This window comes from Watersipora subatra, chromosome 11 (genome assembly GCF_963576615.1).
Source record: "Watersipora subatra chromosome 11, tzWatSuba1.1, whole genome shotgun sequence".
NCBI lineage: Eukaryota > Metazoa > Bryozoa > Gymnolaemata > Cheilostomatida > Watersiporidae > Watersipora > Watersipora subatra.
In genome coordinates, this window is record NC_088718.1 from 2,824,262 (window position 1) to 2,832,220 (window position 7,959).

Sequence of the window (7,959 nt, forward strand, 5' to 3'; positions counted from 1 at the left end):
GAGTGGGTGCAAAGTTTATCCTGAAAAGGGTTCTCCTCACATACTGTGCATCACTCCGGTCAATTACACTGTTCGACATCAGCCATTGATGAGCCTGTGGTACTAGATTGTGGTAGCGCAGACCATCACCATCCACCGACCCATGTAAATTTTCCCTTTGATGAGCCATACAGCCCTGAGAGGCGCACCATCATCAGGGCAAAATGAAACAGGCCTAAACTGAAACGGCTGTGCCTGAATGCGTGATGAGAGTCTGGGGGGTCTAGATGGAATTGAACGCAGGTATCGCAAATGCTTCTCTCCACACCGGCTTTGATTGAGCAGCCAATGAGATACCGTGCCTCATAATCGGAAAGACGAGTGAGCCTCCTTTATATCCCTTTCCACATATCACTGAACGAGGTCACCGCCAAACCTCCTTCCCCAACTCGGGCGTAAAGATACCCTGTGGTGTACTGTGGGGAAGTTGCAACCACTTCGATACAGAACAGCAGAACATCAAATCTCACTTGGAGCCTTTCGCAGGATCACCCAGCACTAAGCTGTGAAGCAGCTTAGGCAGTAGGTGAACATGGAGAATCTGCATTCGCTGCTGTGGCGCATCGGTTACCCTTTGCAGCCACTTAAAGAGTCGATGATCTGGGTGTACAAATGGGTCGCGATCTCGGCAAGTGGGGTCAAGCCGCACATATTGAATTTGTGTAATAGCGAATGCAAGTTAGTAAACTCTTTCAGAATCTGAACTCTGTTTAATGAATAGAAGCTTAAAACAACCCAAATTTGTCTTGCGAAGCCATTGTTATGCAAACCGTCAATAATAACACAAGGCGTTGCATAAGTCAAACGAACGCTTTTTTCATTGACACGATTAATAATAAAGAAATAAATGATACCTTCGAAGACTACTTTGGCAATGTAACTGATGCAGAATCATCTGATGAAGAAGAATATTTTGGTGCAGTTGATGTTCCATGTTCGATTGATGCTGAAGTTAATCATGAAGAGGTAATTGCGCGATTAGAAGAGCAAGAAGCCGTTAGAGTTTAGACTGCATTAGAAAATTTCCTTCACGACAGTGAACTTCACGCTGATAATGAAAAATTCGACCTTCTTAACCACTTGCTTTTTTTGTAAATGTTCCTGTAAATTGGGTTCAAAAGGCTCCAAGTGTATACGTCAATTTGAGAACAATGAAATCAGTCTCTGCAAATATACAGTACTTGCTCTGAACTATCCAGTACTAAGTTGGATATTGCTATCTTAGCAAAGATTGAATGCGGATTTCAAGCTAGTAAGCACACAGTTTCTACAAAAAGAGCTAGTAATTTACTTAGACAGAAAGCTAGAACTGAGTATAAACACTACATATAATAAGCCAGTATGCAGACTTATGTTTGCACATATGCACACTATATGTGTCAACACACTGGACAAGATGGTAAATCCCTACAAGTCGGTCTGGTTAATCATTCCAAAGATGCTAAATCACTTAAGCAAAACAAAGATCACATATCAACAGTCTGTATGCTTTCAAAAATTCATGAAAAATTTCCTGCAACAGCAGTTTAGCGCTACCTGGTAGATTGAACGAAATATCCAGAGAAGCTACGGAAATATTGCCTTGACACATGACTAACAAATACATCTACAGCCAATATTGTGAAGTCGGTCTGGTCAATCATTCCAAAGATGCTAAATCACTTAAGCAAAACAAAGATCACATATGAACAGTCTGTATGCTTTCAAAGATTTATGAAAAATTTCCTGCAACAGCAGATTGAACGAAATATCCAGAGAAGCTACGGAAATGTTGCCTTCACACATGACTAACAAATACATCTACAGCCAATATTGTGAAGAAAGTTCTAAAGCTGAATTTTTAAAATCAGCGTCTCTAGTTTTAAACGACTGTGGAAGTTGCTGTTCCTGGAGTACACTGCTGTAAACCAATGTCAGATCTGTGCTGGACTTGTCAGTAGAACAACACCTTTATTTACCAGTAAGTATGCCACTGTTTGCTACTATAGTCTAATGTTTGATGTAGCTAAATCTTGAATTATCTTTATACGACTTTTTAGATTGCTTCTATACAATAATTTAATTTTCAGTAAGTGCTATGATTTAACAATCAATTATTTTCATATCAATTTTTTTGGTGTTAAAGGTTTGATCTTGTTTACTGTAGAAGTACATCTAAATCTGATGAGGAAAAAGAAGCAGTCCTGAAGCAACAGGAAGCTCATCTAGCAGTTGCCTCTCAGGCTAGATTACATTGGAGAGATACGATAGCTAAAGCGAAATCAAAAAAATGCATGCACATTTCATTTAATATGGCGCAACAAGTGCGTTAACCATCAAATCTATTACAGCCGGGATCTGTATACTTTAAGGCACCAAGAAAGTGAGCGATATTTATAGTCGAAGATCAATTCCTACCCAGTCAGACAAACTACCTAGTTGAGGAGGCGATTAGCATAGGCATAGGATGCAACAGTGTGATATCCTATCTGCATCACTACTGGGAGACAAACCAGTCTGACAGAGCTAAGAATTTCCTGATTATACATGCAGATAATTGCGCAATAGAAAAAAAATAATTACATGCTGACGTACTTGGCTTGGAGAGTGGCAAAAGGCTTTCAGTAAAGGGTTGAGTTAAATTTTATGATAGCGTGACACACAAAGTTTGAGCCTGATCTTTTTTGGAAAGAAGACCCAAAAGAAGATACCGGAAAGAGTTTGTTTCGTTGTTAGATGAAATAAAAGACTGTATTGAGAGATTTTCTACTCTTAATTTGGGAGTTCTTGTTGGCTCACAAGATGGAAAAGCCCTTGTGCCCACATATGACTGGAGCTCATACCTGCAAACTTACTACAGAAAAATTCCAGGAATCAAAACAGCACATCAGTTTGTATTTGATAGTAAATCACCAGAAAATGTAGCAATTACACAGTTCGGCCATTCAACCCTCGGCCCTACTCAACCCTTCAATATAAAACCAATCAATAACTCCATGCCTGACCAGCTGATGCCACTTGGATTGCCAGCTGATCAACAGCATTACCTGTACAACAATATAAGATAATTTTGTAAAGAGCATTGCCGAGACTTAGTTTGCGCCCGGTGAAAATACCAAAAACTCTCCCCAACACTTCACATGCATCTAGTATGGATGAGTGTCCATCTAAACGACGGAAAAAATATTAACAGACATAATCAGCAACATATTTCGCCCTCTAATTTTGACTCTTTATAGATTATTACTAACATGAATCATTACTAATGAAAAGACTTTAATTGAGCTATTGGGATTTAAAATTAAATTTGATTGTATTGCCTATAAGGTGAAAGGCATTTTTACATTCCATGTTCCCATATTCTTGTGCAATAACAAATCGAGTTTTTGCAATCAATAAAATTTGGTTATCAACTTGTAGCTAATATTATCTATAAACATTAAATATTTACAACTTTCTAATTTAGATATTCAGATTCATCATAAAACTCTGTCATACAATCCTAAAACCTATTGGTGTAATTACTGCTAAATTTAGAAGTGGTTGCTATGGCGACCACTTCTAAATTTGCTATTCCAACCGTGAACAACCAGTTTCGTGACTCGAAATTTGAAGGGCGATTTTCTCGGATTTGCGTTTCAAATGTTTTAAAAAGGTAGACTTGTAGACTGATTGATAGTACTTGTAGACTTCTAGACTGATTGATAGTACTTGTTGACTTGTAGACTGGTTAATAGTACTTGTAGACTGATTGATAGTGCTTGTAGACTGATTGATACTGAATCAATTAATACAAACTAATAAAACTGAATAAGTCTCATGAATATGCTGAATTAATAATAAAAAAGAGTACACAGAAGTGTTTGTATCTGTTGCTGAAGGTTACTGTTGCTGGAGAAGCTATCCATCAAAATTTTGTATACGGTATATATATATATTACATAAATATCTCAATGTTTGTCTTTTGTTTTTTGTGTTCCTGTTAAGCTATTATGGGCAAACTTCTTTCAGAAATAAAAATTGCTCAATTTCGAAGAGGGGAACGGAAATTCTTATATAAAACCTCGTATAAGCAGAAAAACTTCAGATCATTCGACTTCTTACCAGCAAGACACGAACTAATCTTGAGCGATAAGTTTGCTGCGACCGCAAAAGGTTTCAGCAAAATACGCAAGGAAACTCTTATTACCAACTTGGGACCTTTCATGCCAGCAAATAGACTCCAGTTTTGGAAAATCCTGGCTGAAAAATAAGATTGCTCTAATCAAATTATTTTGCACCGGTACCTATGCATTAAATTTTAGTCGGATTAAACATGTTGTAGGTTATACTTAAATTATTGTCACTAATTCCTAATAAATTTTGTTTTGCAAATACCGGTTTGGTAACTCTCCATGCACATTACAGTGTTATACCAGCTCAGGCATGAATGGCATTCATTGTTGAAAGTGCTCGCAGAACACAAGAACTCAAGGATTAACTAATTAAGAGATTATTACATAATATATTCAAATTGTAACTCCTCATGTGTGTTTGCTACCTCATCATCTCTATAATCCTATGATTTCAAAATGCCACTGCTACCGTGTAGACAGCAGTAAATAATTCATCATAGTGGAAAATACGAAAATTCGTACTTGCTGTGTTTTGTTAGATTAAGGCAGTATAGTGAGTAAAACCTAGCAATGAAAAATCTGCACAGCGCCGGAATTGAACTGTTAGGATGTTCCCATACCACAGCCTGTCTTAATGTAGCTCTGGTAAAGTAATTATGTCTCCATACCCATGAGTGTCATACATTACTGAAGTTCAGTCATTGTCTTGCTATCTAACTATACACATATACTTTACACAAACACTGTCTTTTCTCTCTACACATTCAATATAGCTAACAGCATAACATGGTGTCAGGATGGTAGAACGGCTACTTAGCAGCTAGGAATAGCCTTCACGTACGGGCGCATTATCAGCCATGTCAGAAGGTGGCTCGCTCAGACTACCAGCTAACTTTTTAGCAAGTTTTTCAGCCCAGAATCCAAGTGAGGCTAGCAGGAATTGGGCAGCATGGCTAGAGCAGTACGATTTCTACATGTCGGCAACCGAGAAGAATGCCAAAGACGAAAGCGTACAGGTAGCCACCTTGCTAACAATACTTGGAGCGGAAGGGCAAGAGCTGTTCTGAACATTCGACTTGTCGGAGACAAACAGGAAAAAAATTGAGTCTGTCAAGGATGCATTCACAAATTACTTTGCTCCAAAGGTAAAGGAGGAGTTCGAACGCTACAAGTTTTACAGTCCAGTGCAACAGCCGGGTGAATCGTTTGACAAATTTCTGTCGGCGCTTAAAAGCCTCGTGTCAACCTGCAACTTTCATGAGTCAGAAAGGGACAAGGCACTAAGGGACAGAATCGTATTTGGTATCATCTCTGAATCGGTACATGGGGAGCTTTTCAATGTGCCCAGAACTCTTACATTATCCAAATGCATCGAGGTTTGTCAACGTTTTGAAGCAACGAAGCAATATTTGAATGACTTTAAGACGTCAAATTCAGGACCAGCCGCTTCTGTACACGCCCTAAACACGCAAGACAAACACAACTTGGCACGGCAAAATGCCAAGCTTCCACATGACATGCAACAAAAGAAAACGGTAACTAACTGCAGATATTGCGGAGGTTCGCATATAGTTAGACAATGTCCGGCCTACGATAAACTTTGTAAAAACTGCCATGAAAGGGGACATTATCAAAAGGTCTGCCGATCACCGCCTTCTGCCACAAAGAACACAGCATCAACTGCCTCCAGAGTACACGAGATTGCTTCAGAAGAGTCAGATGCGCTACAGAAAGTCAACGGTCAGTCTAAGCAGTGCAAAAATGAGTGGTATGTAACAGTTAACTGTGACAGCAAAAGCTTAAGGTAGACACTGGTGTCTCTTGCAATGTTATACCAAAGTCGGTTTATGACAGCTTGGGCCTTGCCAATACTAGAATAGAGAAACACAGCCAGCTACTGACTTCATTTAGCGGGCATCCTGTTAAAGTAATAGGAAAAGTATCACTCATGCTTGAGCATAAACTGACTTTTTCTATACATGATTTCATAGTAGTTGAGCAGGGTGAGACAACTCTTTTAGGCCTTCCTAGTTGCATTGCTATGAATTTGGTGAAAACTGCATGTGCTGTAACTAATAACTCTGTTGTATCTGACTTTACTGATGTTTTTGAAGGATTGGGCAAATTGCCTAGTATGCATGCCTTGAGGCTCAAGGAGGGTAGCAAACCAGTAATACAGAGCCCTAGAAGGGTTTCCTTTAGATTGCGAGATGCTTTAAGGCGCACTTTTAACTTGATGGAATCCAAAGGCTCCCTAGTCATGGTTAGTTTTTATCATAAATATTTACGCCATATTTTTTTGGTGGTTTTGAAACCCTACCACCCCTGGTGACTGAGCTGAAGCCGGAGAGACTATCATTTTCCACTGGACCTCTAACTGCTGCCCCACGTCCTCACAAGGAGCTGCTGTTTGTTCATTTGACAGCTCTGAGGATAGAATGCCAAATGAGGGTGGCATGCTGGTCGAAGGAGGATTACAAATCAAAGAACCACTGGGCTGCTCGTGACTCGATTTGTCTGCTGTGAGAGCAATTTTCCTAACTTGTCAATCGTAATTGCAAGTTTGAAAACACGCGCATCTATCGACAAGGCTAAGCCATTGTTATCATCCATAGATACTTATCGCGATAAAAGCTAAATATTTATGCATTTACTTTTCTTTTTACATTTTGTTAAAAGCCATTTTGATATCCATTAATAAAGTTCTCATTTGTAATTTTTAAATGTGACTACTCAATTTCAAATTTTCCATTACAGTGCAACTGTAATGGCCCAAGTTCAATTATTTATGTACAAGCTAGAATTGATTGAAGCGAACCTTTGACTGTCGTTTATTAAACCGTTGAACGGAAATAATTGCTTCCACTACTAAATGTAAGCAAATTATGTTTTTACATTTATATTCTCAATCTCTGTAGGTCTATTTGTTTCTCGTATGTTTTTTAAGTATGTATGCTAACCGCTTAACTTTCCCACTTTTATTATCAACAGATAAAAGCAAATCTAAATCTGCTTGAAAAAAAGTTGTCGTGATTGACTAGCAACAAGTATTGTTTATATATACTTTGTATATACAGTGAAACAATTCAAAGACGGGGGGTTCGATGGATTTTCAGACTCGGGCCTATGGATAGTGTCACAGAGTGCATGCGTGTAAATAACATCCAAGAACTAAAAGATAGAAGAGAAGATTTGGATTTGAAATTTTTAAAAAGAATTGTGTTTGGTCTATACGATCTAGACCTCAATAACTATATCTCTTTTAACCCATCCCACCAAACCCGTCATGGAGTAGTCCACCCACATTTTAGGATAGACCAATATAAGCACTCTTTTTATAATAGAATGGCACCGAATGTTGTGGGTCAGGGCGTTGATGACTCCCTCAGTTTTTAATACGATCTTGGTATTGCAACAAATTAGGTTTTAGCGTTCTTATCAATCATTTTATCTCAAATTTTATGTTCATATAATGCCCTCGGGCGTATTGGACAGATTCGAATATATATATATATATATCCGCCGCTATATCGCACTTAATCTTTCTCAGCTTCGTGGAATTTTTTACAGTGCATTGTGCTCTGAATCCGGTTTGGTTCCGGGGCTTTACTGATGTCTGGAAGTAAAATATTGATGCTGTACTGTATTGCTTTTTCACTTGTCAACTGTTTTCTTCTTTGTAAATTCTGCCAAATTTACGTTTGCCAATCTTTTCAATGATGAAACCTGTAATGTCGAAGAAACATTTTGCACTGACAAAGGGGCCTAAAGAAGATGCGCTAAAGAAACCGAGGAAGATACTAACTAGTGCAGAAAAACTTCTGGC

General features: G+C 38.5%; 1 protein-coding gene and 1 pseudogene across 1 annotated transcript in view; one reads left to right on the forward strand and one right to left on the reverse strand.

The window, feature by feature from the left end:
• LOC137408435 (uncharacterized) overlaps positions 1–7,959 on the reverse strand; it is a 154,522-nt gene that overhangs the window by 90,276 nt on the left and 56,287 nt on the right. The gene's annotated exons all lie outside the window — the stretch shown is intronic.
• On the forward strand, positions 4,991–6,640 carry LOC137408699 (uncharacterized; annotated as a pseudogene).